We start from the raw sequence: 13,161 nt of genomic DNA, 5'->3' as shown, positions 1-13,161 counted from the left end.
TACAGGATTGACTTGATAGCACTTAACCACAACAACAACAACAATAAGAAGGTGGTTTTAAAGTTGGAAGATAGGTTAACTTGGAGATTTGAAATTTTATCTCTTCATCTTGGATATACTGTTCTCCCTTTAAATGTTTTATTGTAATTTGGAAGTTTACAGGGCGAATTGGTTTTTCACTGGTTCACAGCACTCTTGTTTAATTAATACTAACTTCTAGTTTAAAGACAGGAAACATTTAAGGTAAGAAATTAGATGGCAGGAGTGACAAGACTGTCTCTTCAGTAACGAGTTTTTATTACTATGTATTGAGTTTCCAGTATGATGGAACATGCTTGGAAGAACACAGATAAAGACCTGAGACTGACCTTCCATTAAAGAATCTGTAGGAGCTCTGGTAGCGTAGTGCTTACGAATTGGGCTGTGGGCCACAAGGTCAGCAGTTTAAAACTACCAGTTGTTCCGCGGGAGAAAGAGGACGCTTTCTGCTCCCGTAAAGATTTACATCCTCGGAAACCCTGTGCAGGGTCGCTGTGAGTCAGAACCAACTCCACGGCACTTAACAACAACAGTGGAGTTGGGAAGATGAAATAGAAACACATTTAGTGAGTTGTTGTGGTTGTTAACTGCTGTCGAGTCAGTTCCAACTCCTAGCGACCCTGTATCAGATTTCTACTGCCAGCCTTGCAATGAGCTGCCCAGTGCTTATCCCACAGCACCATACGACATAATACGGTTCCTAATTAATTTCTAGCCAGCTGCTTTCATGTCACTTCTGATTCATGGAGCCCCCATGTGTTGCAAATTAGAACTGTACTCTGTAGTATTTTCAAGGCTATGACCTTTCAGATGCAGACTGCCATATCTTTCTCCTGCAGTGTGGACAGGAGATTCAAACAACCAACCTTGTGGTTAGCAGCTGAGCATTTAACCACTGTACCACCAGGGCTCCCTATGTGCACCCAGGGCCTCCTAATTAACTGCTGTAGCATAGTGGTTATGAATCGGACTGTGAACCTCAAGGTCAGCAGTTTGAAACAACCAGAGGTTCCATGGGAGAAAGATGAGGCGTTCTGCTCCCGTAAAGATTTACAGCCTCGGAAACCCTGTGCAGGGTCACTATAAGTCGGAACTGATTCCACGGTACTTAACAACAACAACAACAATTGTTGGTTATTCTCAAGTTAGTTCCAAATCCCCATGTGTGCTTAGCAGAACTGTTCCACAGGGCTTCCAAGGCCATGATATTAAGGAAGCAGATTGTTAGGCCATTCTTCTAAGGTGCCTCTGGGCAGATTTCAACCTGCTAGCCTTTCAGCTTTATTGTGATTTGAAAGGTTTGCAACATCCAGGGGTTTCCGATAGGTGATTTTCATCTGCGGTTCACAGACTCCAAGGAGGTTATTGATTATCCTTTGGGAAAGGGTGTCTGGGAACCTCTAAAGTTGAGTGGACACACTCATGTGCATTTTGGGAGAAGAGTGTTTACATATTTTCCCAGATTCCTGAAGAGCTCTGTGACCTTACTAGTTAACAACCACAGCTACACAGGGGGCCCATGGAAGCCTGGGAGCCACAGAGACTGGGCGGGACTCTGTCTTTATTGCAATTGGCTGAGGCGTGATCATGAGCAACAAGGCACCCTCCCCAAAAGCTTTGCTCTAAAATACCATACAATGTGCAGAGAAATAGTGAGGACTAAAGGAGATATTGAAAATACGGAACGCATCTGGCAGAATGCCTGACATAAATGAATCATTTTCGATGTAGTCACTGTGTTGTTTGCATTCGTAACATTGATGTATTTTATATTCCCTTTGACCAGCTCACTTTGTTGCTTAGTGTATTCGCTTCCCGTCACTGCCGTGATCAAGTGTCATAAACTTGGTGGTTTAAAACAACACACATTTATTATCTGAATTTCTGGAGGTTAGGAGCCTGGAATAACTCTCACAGGGCTAAAATCAAAGTGTTGGCAGAACTATCTTCCTCCTACAGGCTCTTGGGGAGGTTCTATTTGTATGCCTTTTCCAGCTTCCACACTTTGGTCTGAGGACTCTCTGGTCTGAGGACCCTTCTACTGTCAGATCAGCAGTGATGACTATTCTTTCTCACATTGAATAATTCTGACACTATACTGTCCTCTCTTTCACTTATAAAAAGCCATCTGACTCAGTTGGTCCCACCCAGATAATAATGATCTCCCCATTGGAAGATGATCTGATCAATGACCTTAATTCCATCTATACCCTTAACTCTCCTTTGCCATGTAACATAACATATGCATAGGTTCCAGGGATTAGGGTGGGAGCATCTTTGGTGGGGAGGGCCTTATTTAACCTGCCACTCTTAACTATATTTGGAATTAGAACTCAGTTCTTTCTTCAGATTGTTTTGATTCTGCTATAGTTTTCTGATTCTGACAATACTTTTTAGGGGGATGATTGTGTTTACTCAGATGGAGATCATGCCTGTCAAAACAAGTATCTGAATTTCTCAGATAGTTCTCTTGACACTAGACATCCTTTCCTTATAATGCTCTTGATGGTCATATTCTCCCTCCTGATATTTTTTTGTTCAGAAACTATTCATTATTCAATTGATTGATTAAATAACATTGATTACTTTCCTATGCTAGTCATTATACAAGGGTGATGTATTTCATTACCATGGGAGAAATAGGAGGCAGTCTGTTCCTGTAAAGAGTCATTGTTTCAGCAATCCTATGAAGAAGTTCTTCTCTATCCTATAGGGTCACTGTGAGTTAGCATCAGCTTTATGGCCATGGGTATATAAGAGTAAGTCCAAAATGCTACATAATCATAGAAACCTTACTAAACAAAAATATCAAAATGTGAAGCTATTGTTTCTCAACAGATCCTCCATTTAAGTTGATACATTTCTGTGTCTGGTGTTTCCAGCTCTTCAATTATTTCCCAAAGAATTATGCACTCTTCAAAATACACCAAAATCTGTACTCTTGGACTTATTTCAAAACATCATTTGGGGTACCCAGGAGGGGCTCAAATCATGCTTCGGTGAAATGTTGTTTGAACATTTGTTAGGAACAAGAAGAAGCCTGAAGGGGCAAGGTCGGAGCTGTAGGGTAGATGGGGTATTGGTTCCCAATGAAATTATCATAGAAAAGCCCCTGCCACCCTTGAAGAATGAGCAGATGCATTGTGGCGGTTGGAACAATTCCTCAGTGCAACTTTCTCTCCACCAGTGTAGTTTCAGTTCTCTTATCACATCTCTGGTAGCATAGTGGTTACGAATCGGGCTGCGAACCTTAAGGTCAGCAGTTTGAAACTACCAGCTGTTCTGCGGGAGAAAGATCAGGCGTTCTGCTCCCATAAAGATTTACAGCCTGAGAAACCATGTACAGGGTCGCTATGGGTCGGAACCGACTGATTTACAGCCTGAGAAACCATGTACAGGGTCACTATGGGTCGGAATCGACTCGATGGCACTTAACAACAACAACAAGATCACATCTTCTCAATAAACTCCTGAGATTGGCCTGTGTCAGAGACAATCTATCAAGATGACCGCCTTTGGAATTTCCCAAAGCAGCCACCATGAGCTTCTGAGCTAACCTCTCTGCTTTGAATCTAACTGGCCAAGAAGCCACTGTTTTCATTGGATGTTTATTTTTTTTTGTGTGTGTGTAAACACCCTAACAACACTGGAACAAGTTTATTAATGGCTATCTACTGATTAGAGACACATATATAAACATATTTTGTTTGAAATAAAACTGTGCATACATGAACTGGAACCTCAGTAACGATATTTTTTGACTGGCTGTCACACTTACCTATTTTGATAAATTATATATGGACAGCCCATTTTTTTCCCATCACCCTCCAGTCCTTAATTAGTTAATTGGTGAATGAATTAGTCTGTTCATTCAATGTTATTATTGTTGTTAAATGCCAGCCAGTTTCTAAGAAGTGGCTGGTGGTTTCAACCACCAACCTTACAGTTAACAGTCCAGTGCATATTAATCCCTGATATGTATTATACTGGGCACCACTATGAGTAATGCAAAGATGAATCCATATCTGTGATGCAACCAGTTGGCATACTTGGCCATTAACTAAGATGTTGGAGGTTTGAATTTACCCAGCTGTTCATTGATAGAAAGATCTGGTGATGTACTTAATAAAAAAAAAATTCAGAGATTAAAAACTCTATAGGGCCCAGTTCTACTCTGACACACAAGGGGTTGCCTTCAAGCAATTTCACTAGGTAGAGACTGATCCATTGGTTTATATACAAAGTTATGTTCCAGGCACAAAATTTACACATAAGGAGTGAAAAACCTGGTTTAAGTTAAGGATATATTAGAACTATAAACCTTCGTACTGCTGTGGTTGCTAAGTGCAGTCAAGTCGGTTCTGACTCATAGCAACTCTGTACAGGGTTGTGGTTCAAACCAACCTTGCAGTCTAGTGCTTGTCCCTATAGCACCACACCTGGACTCCTAAACGGTGGTGGTGGTGGTGTTAAGGTACCATCAGTTCCGACTCAGTGACCCAGTATGGAGTTTCCAAGGAGTGGCTGGTGGGTTTGAACCACTGACGTTGGTAGAAAGTGATATATATCATAAGTGGGTTATGGGCTGTGACCATATTCTTGATCAAGCAATCAAGAATGTTGTTGAAAATCTGAATGATTTGGTCAGTCAGTTTTGCTTTTAGAATTGCGAGGAATGAGCAAGGACTTGGACTTAGACATGAGGGAAATAGCTTCCGAGGAGTTAGCATTTGAGCCAGGACCTGAGGCACCACATGCTGGGAACTTTGGAGAACGCTTTGGCAAACACAGGCTATTGCAAGAGCAAAGGGAAGAGGTGAGAAGTGCTGGGCTAAATTGGGGAGGCCCTAGACTGTCTAGTATAGATTTGGGGTCTAGTTTTATTTTAGTTGAATTTAGAATTTCAAGTTAGGGATTGCTTCCTTAATGTGTTCTTCTATTTGAAATAGGTGTATATGTGGGATTATGGAAAATAAGTGAAAATAAATTTATATTTTTAAGGTACACTTACTCAAGAAATCTCTGGGTGGTGTGAACAGCTAAGTGCTTGGCCACCTAGCACAAAGGTTGGTGGTTGAATCCCACTCAGAGATGCCTTTTAAGACAGGCCTTGAAATCTACCTCTTCTTCAGCCTGTGGAACCGTTCTACCCTGTACATATATATAAGAGGTCGACAGGAACTGGAATTGACTTGGTGGCAACTAACAACAACGCACTTCATACAAAAGCAGTTTTTTATATGTAGATTTATCATGATTTCTGGAGGATTATGGACTGGTAGAAAGAGACACACTGCCCCAATGCCATCAAGCCAGTTCTGACTCATGGGCTCAGTAGAATCGATCTTAAAGGATTTTCTTGTCTGTAATCTTTACAGAAAGGAGCTCTGGTAGCATAGTGGTTACAAGTTGGGCTGCTGATCTTAAAGTCAGCAGTTCGAGACTATAAGCAGTTCCACAGGAGAAAGATGAGGCTTTCTGCTCCCATAAAGATTTACAGCCTTGGAAACCCTGAATAGATTTGCTATGAGTCAGAACCGTCTCCACGGCACACAAACACCACCACGACCACCAGTCTTTACTGATGCAGCTCTCTCCAGCTCTGCCTTCTGCCCTTCCTACTCAGGGTCGTGGTGGTGGTTGTATGTTACTGAGTCGGTTACAACTCATAGCAAGCATGTGTAGGGTTTCCAGCAAGTAGCTGGTGAATTTGACCACTGACCTGTGGTTCAAACCAATCTTGTGGTCTAGCGCTTATCTTACAGTGCCATATCAGGACTATTCATATAATTTTCCCTCGATGGAGGTTTTAAGAAAAATCACTACACTCAGAAGAAAGGTATATTATTGGAATAAAGATATCCATGACAGAATTAAATGTACCTGGTTTGGCTTTGTGGGTTAATGTGCCAGACTGCAAAGCCGTTTGAACTGCAAGGTTGGCGGTTCAGGGTCACCAGCTGCTCTTCGGAAACCCTATACAGAGTCACTATGGGTCGAATCAACTCAATGGCACTTAACAATAACAACAACATTGAGGTTTACAGAAAAACAAAAGCATTGGAACTGTGTTTTGGAGGGCAGCTCCACCTTATTTTATAGCAATCTTTTAGAAATAGCCAACATCAAGGAGCTCTGGTGCGTAGTGGTTACGAATCGGGCTGCTAACCTCAGGGCCAGCAGTTCGAAACTACCAGCTGTTCCGTGGGAGAAAGATGAGGCTTTCTGCTCCCGTAAAGATTTACAGCCTCGGAAACCCTATACAGGATTGCTATGAGTCATAACCGACTCCATGGCACATAACAACAACAACAACAACATCAAAGTGATAGGTTTATCCAGTGTTTTTAATCTTTTTAAAACAAATTTTGTTATTCTTATTCCAAATATTCATCTAGGCATTGTAAATAATGAAATAATCATGTATATAAAAAAACATATTTCATTGCTACAAATAATGAAATAAAAGTGAAAATATGTATAAACAACAAAAAAAGGAAAAGTAACATCAAATATAACGCCATTACTTAGTAGAAAAAAACAAACCCAAAACACTTTTTAACATTTAGGTTTATATACTTACAATTTGGAGTCTTGGTGTGGCATTGTGGGTTGATGTGTTGGGATTGCAAAGTTGGTTTGAATCACAAGATCGGTGGGTCGCGCTTACCAGCTATTCCTTGGAAACCCTATACAGGGTTGCTATGGGTCGGAACGGACTCAATGACATTTAACTACAACTCCTTACAATTCTGCTTCTCCCCATGCCTAGACATTTGTGTGTCTGCATATATAACAAAAACATGCAATTTAATGATTTGACTTTTAAAAAATCATCAAATAAAACAAAACAGTTGTTGTCAACTTGCTTCCTACTTTTGAAAACTCCATGCGTTACAGACAAGAACTGCTCCCGAGGGTTTTCAGTGGCTGATTTTTTCAGAAGTAGATCACCAGGACTTTCTTCATAAGCACCTCTAGGTAGGTTCAAACCACCAACCTTTTGGCTCGTAGTCAAGCACTTAAACTTTTGTGCTGCCCAGGGACTCAGTATCTGAATTAAAGGACTACCAAAAAAAAAAAAAAAAGTGCTACCACTGATCAAGTGGCATTTTTCTCTCCATCCTCTGATTTATGCATATTCAAAAAATTTTGGTTCTGGAATGGTCTGTTTATTTGTACCTCCCTACACCACCCCCATTATTACTATGTGCAATCCAGAAGAATGGCTGGACATCTGGACATCTTGGACTCCAGTTCATTTCTGGGTGTGCTGGGAAAAAAAAAGTTAGATGAGAATATAATGTTCAGTTTTGTTCCACATGTGTCTTAGCAAGGCAGATTTTTATAAGCCTGAGATCCTCACTTTGAGCCATTCTCCGTTGCACGTGTTTTCTGCTCCTGGAGGGTCTGGCATAGAGACCCGGAGGTGCCAGGGAAAGGGGCCAAGGTTTCAAAATTATTTTTGCTCATGATACAAATGTCCCTAAATGCAACACATAATTCTCAGGCATCTTGCTAGTCATGAAATTTTGTTGGCCTCTGCTATATTGCTGTCACACAGAAAAATCACCCCAATCTCAAAGCCCTTCTCTCTCAACAGTAAGGGCCTCTTGAAAAATATCTTTCCTGACAGCCTGTTTACACATGATTTCCTTTGCCCAGTCTCTCCCTGGGCGCCCTTCATTACTTCCTGCCCAGCTATGAGCGAGCACAGCCTTCCCCAGGGCAACTATAGACAATATATTTTCTGTTGCTTCTTTGAAAATTTGCTTTTTCACATAATTGGCTTGATCAATAAAGATCCTTGTTTTATCTCTTCAAGACAAAACAAAGCAATAGCAACAAAAGCAGAAGGAAAAAAAGAAAGCAGAGAGGGACAAAAAGTAGCACCATGATCCTGGTTTGGCCACCAAGACAAACCCCTGTTTCAAATTTGAGGTGTATGTATGTGTGTGTAGCTAAGATTATTGTTTCTAGGGGCCGTCTAGTATATTCCAACTCACAGAGACCTCATGCATAACAGAATGCAGCACTGCTCAATTCTGGGTCATCCTCACAATTGGTGTTATTTTTTTAACCCATTGTTGTTCCCACTGTGCCAATACATTTCTTGAGGAGTCTTGTTCTATTTGGCCATCCTTCCATTTACCAAACATGATGGCCTTCTACAGAGACTGGTCCCCCTGATAACATGCCCAGCGTATGTGAGACCGAGTCTCATCATCCTGACTTCTAAGCAACACTCTAGCTGTACTTCTTCTTCCAACACGGTTATTTGTTCTTATGGTATTCCATGGTACTTTCAGTATTCATCACCAACACCATAATTCAAATGCATCTATTCTTCCTTAGGCATTGTCCAAATTTCACATGTATATGAGGCAATTGAAAATACCATAGCCTGAGTCAGGTTCACCTTAGTCCTTAAAGTGACAGTTTTACTCTTTAACACTTTAGAGAGGTTTTTTTTGAGGCAGGTTTGCTTAATGCAATACATCTTTTGATTTCTTAATGGCTGCTTTCAGGAATATTGATTGTGGATCCAAGCAAACAGAAGTCTTGACAATTTCAATCATTTCTCCATTTGCCATGTTATATATTAGTACAGTTGTGAGGATTTTTGTTTTCTTTACGTTGAGGTGCAATTCATACTAAAGTCTTTGACCTTCAGCAGTAAGTATTTTAAGGCCTCTTCACTTCCAGCAAGCAAGGTTGCATTATCGTATAGCACAAGTTGCTAGTGAGTCTTCCTCCAATTGGGTGCCACGTGCTTCTTCATATAATACAGTTTATCTGATTATTTGCTCGGAATACCCTGAATAAGTAGGATGAAAGGGTACAACCTTTCCTGATTTTAATTCAGTCAGTATCCCCTTGTTTTGTTTGAATGACTGCCTCTTGGTCTGTGTACAGCTTCCTTGTGAGCACAATAAAGTGTTCTGGAATCCTCGTTCTTGGAAATGTTGTCCTAGTTTATTATGATCCATACAGCTGAATGCCTTTGTATAGTCAGTAAAGTACAAGCAAACATCTTTCTGGTATTCTCTGCTTGCCTCCAAGACCCAAATGACATCAGTAGTGATATCCCTCGTTCCATGGCTTCTGCTGAATCGGGCTTCTGTTTCTGGCAGCTTCTTATCAATGTCTCTAAATGCAGATGTTACATACTCAAGATCATATTTTGGCTCTCATGGAGATTTTTTTTTTCCATTTTCTTCAGCTTCGGCCTGAACGTATGTAGGAGCGGTTGATGATCTGTTCCATAGTTGGTCACAGGAGTTGTTTTGACTGATGATACTGAGCTTCTCCATAATCTCTTCCCACAGATATAGTCAATTTGGTTCTGTGTATGCCATTTGGTAAGGTCCAGGTGTAGACCCATCTTTTGTGTTGTTGAAAAATGTATTTGCAATGAATAAGCCATTGACCGTGCAAAATTGATCTCCAGCATAGGTTCTATCACCAAGACCTTATTTTCTTATGACCATTTCCTTCTCTTTGTTCTGAACTTTCACATTCCAATCTGATGAATACAGCGCCATTCATCAGCAATTTTCCATTCCTGGCATAGTAAACCATATGCTTGTCCAATTCAAAATGGCTAATACCAGTCTACTTCAGCTCACTGATGCCTATGATATCAATCTTTATTTGTTCCATTTCACCTTTGATGACTTCCTATTTATTTAGATCCATTCTTTGTGCATTCCACATTCCAATTATTAATGGATATTTGCATTTGTTTTTTCTGTTTTGAGTTGTGCCTCATCAGCAAATGATGGTCCAAAAGATTTCCTCCATCCACATCATTAAAGTCAACTCAAATTCGAGGAGGCAGCTCTTCGCCAGTCGTTTATTGCCTTCCAAACTGAGGAGCTAATCTTCTGGCACTATGTCAGACAATATTCCACTGTTAGCCATAAGGTTTTCAGTGGCTAACCTGGGGTGGTGCTGTGGGATAAAGCACTAGACCACAAAGTCGTCAGTTCAGACTCACCATCCACTCCTTGGAAACCCTATACAGGGTCTCTATGAGTTGGAACTGACTCGCCAGCACTTAACAACAACATCAACAACAGCCTTTCAGAAAGTGTTTTCTTCTCCTTTGTCCTGGTCGGTCTTAGTCTGGAAGCTCCATTGAAACCTGTCCACCATCGGTAATCCTGCAAGTATTTAAAACACTGGTGGCATAGCTCCCCGTATCACAGCAACACACAAATCACCACAATATCAAAAATGAATAGACCAGTGGTGACCATCAAGCTGCGTTGATAATTATTGATGACTGGAATTGAACAGATTTGGAACAAAGGTTGGAAACAAAGATCAAGAATCCGTGGTTAGAAAACATAGCTGTGGTGATAGAAAGAATGCTGGAAATCACATGACAGAAGTGTGTAAGACCAATGACTTCTTCATACCTTGTTTCAAATGGAATGTGTAGCACCAAATTGAGTACATTTATTTGAAGAGATGATGGAGAAGGTCAATATTATCAGCCAAAACAAGCCCAGGGACTGACTATGGATGAGATTATCAACTGACCATATGCAAGTTCAGGCTGAACCTGAAGAAAATGAAAAAAATTTTATGAGAGCCAAAATATGACTGTGAGTATATATATTCTCACTCATGGAAGCAGCAGGCAAGCGATCAGACGACGTATTACAGTAGGCAAATCTGCTGCACAAGACCTTTTTAAAGTGTTGAAGAGTAAAGATGTCAGCTTGAGGACTAATGTGCGCCTGACTCAAGCCATGGTATTTTCAATAACCTCATATGGATACGAAAGCTGGACGGTGAATAAGGAAGACCATAGAAGAATTGATGCCTTTGAGTTATGGTGTTGGAGAATACTAAAAGTGCCATGGGCTGCCAAAAGAACCAATAGATCTGTTTTGGAAGAAGTGCAGCCAGAGTGCTCCTTAGAAGCCAAGATGGCCAAACTTTGTCTCTCATACTTTGGACATATTGTCAGGAGGGACCAGTCGCTGGAGAAGGATATCATGTTTGGTAAGATGGAGGGTAAAAGAAAAAGAGGAAGACCCCCAACGAGATGGATTGGCCAAGTGGCAGCATCGATGGACTCAAGCATGGCAACAGTAGTGAGACTGGACCATATATGAAGAAAATAACAGGTCATTAAAAAATTAGGAAAGACAGTAAATGCCTAAGTGGATGTCAGAAGAGACTCTGAAACTTTCTGTTGAACATAAAGAAGCTAAAGCGATTATAAGAAATGATGAAGTAGTTTTGTTTTGAACTGGCTGGAACCATGGAGGGTGTTGAAGAGAAGATAAAGAAGGTTCCTGCTGAGCCAGAGACCCTGAAGAAAAAGTGAAGGAATTTCACAGAACTAAAGATGAAGCACCTGAAAAAGAAGTTTGCCCAAAAGATGCTTCTAAAAGCAAGGAGGAAGCTTACCTATGAAAAAGCCAAGAACTGTCACAAGGAATATAGGCAGAAGTACAGAGCTGAGATACGAATGGCTAGGATGGCAAGAAAAGCGGGCAACTTCTATGTACCTGGAGAACCCAAACTGGCATTTGTTATCAGGATTAGAGATATCAATGGTGTGAGCCCCAAAGTTCAAAAGGTGTTGCAGCTTCTTAGCCTTCACCAGATCTTCAATGACACCTTTGTTAAGCTCAACAAGGCTTCAGTTAGCATGCTGAGGATTGTGGAACTATATATTATATGAGGGTACCCAAGCCTGAACTCAGTGAATGAACTGATCTACAAGTGTCGATATGGCAAAATCAGTAAGAAGCAAATTGCCCTGACAGATAACATGCTGATTGCATGTTATCTTGGTAAACATGACATCATCTGCATGGAGGATCTGATTCATGAGAATCTACACCACTGGGAAACATTTCAAAGAAGCAAATAACTTCCTGTGGCCCTTCTAATTATCTTCTACTCAGTGGTGCCATGAAGAAAAAGACCACCCATTTTGTAGGAGGTGGAGATGCTTGCTGGCAAAAGGGAAGACCAGATCAACAGGCTAATTAGAAGAATGAACTAAGGTATCTACCATGCTTAGTTTTGTAATCTGGTCAACTAATAAAACAGTAAATGTTTTCAAATTGAAATTGTTGCATTGGCAACTTTTGTTAACCTGTCCTTTCCTCCTTTTAATTATTATGATAAATCTTGGTGTGTAATAAAATTTAGCCAAATCAACAGTCCATTGCTTGTAAACCTAGGGTCAAATTTGAATCTTGTGGAAAAGCTTATTACAAGGATTCCTCTATAGAAGTTTGTTTTTGTTTTTGTTTTTTTAAGTTTTGGATCTTGAATATGAGTAATAAAAGTTGGTGCTCACAAGTGTGGGGAAAAAAAAGAAATTATGAAGTAAAAGAGCTGAATGGAACATTTTAAACAACATGTGTAATTATAATGAAATGTGTAAAGACCTAGAGTCAGAAAGCCAAAAGGGAAGAACACAGTCAGTGTTTCTCAAGCTGAAAAAAAATAAAGAAAAAATTCAAGCCCCAGGTTGCAATATTGAAGGATACTACAGGCAAAATATTGAATGATGTAGGAAGCATCAAAAGAAGATGGAAGGAATATCCAGAATCATCGTATCAAAAAGAATATTCAACCATTTTAAGCAGTACTATATGATGAAGAATTGATGGTATTGAAGGAAGAAGTCCAAGCTGCACTGAAGATATTGGTAAAAATATTTAAGGAATTGACAGAATATAAACTGAAATGTTTCGATAAAACTAGCGTATGCCAAGAAATTTGGAAATCAGCTACCTTGCAAATCATTTGGAAGAGGTCCATATTTGTGCCTATTCCAAAGAAAGGTGACCCAATGTTATGTGGAAATCATAGAGCAATATCAAGTAAAATTTTGCTGACGATCATTCAAAAGCAGGATATTAACAAGGAGATGCTAGAAATTGAAGCCAGAATCAGAAGATGTGGAAGAAAGGGTATGATTGCTGATGTCAGATGGATCTTGGAGGAAAGCAGAGACTACCAGAAAGATGTTTACTTGTGCTTTTTGGCTATACACAGGCATTCAACTGTGTGGATTATAGCACAGCCTTCGATACGGATTACATATCAACGTCAAGAAAACAAAAATCCTCACCACTGGACCAA

The 13,161-nt window shown here is 40.3% G+C and overlaps 1 protein-coding gene and 1 pseudogene across 1 annotated transcript in view; both read left to right on the top strand.

Annotated features, from left to right (window-relative positions):
- Window positions 1–13,161, top strand: part of BMPER (BMP binding endothelial regulator) — a 410,362-nt gene that overhangs the window by 278,816 nt on the left and 118,385 nt on the right. The window lies entirely within an intron of this gene.
- LOC102820171 lies at window positions 11,318–12,070 on the top strand (annotated as a pseudogene).

Source organism: Chrysochloris asiatica, unplaced genomic scaffold (genome assembly GCF_000296735.1).
Source record: "Chrysochloris asiatica unplaced genomic scaffold, ChrAsi1.0 scaffold00006, whole genome shotgun sequence".
NCBI classification, from domain to species: domain Eukaryota; kingdom Metazoa; phylum Chordata; class Mammalia; order Afrosoricida; family Chrysochloridae; genus Chrysochloris; species Chrysochloris asiatica.
Note: the sequence above shows the minus strand (reverse complement) of the source record. Positions and strands in the feature narration are given on the sequence as shown.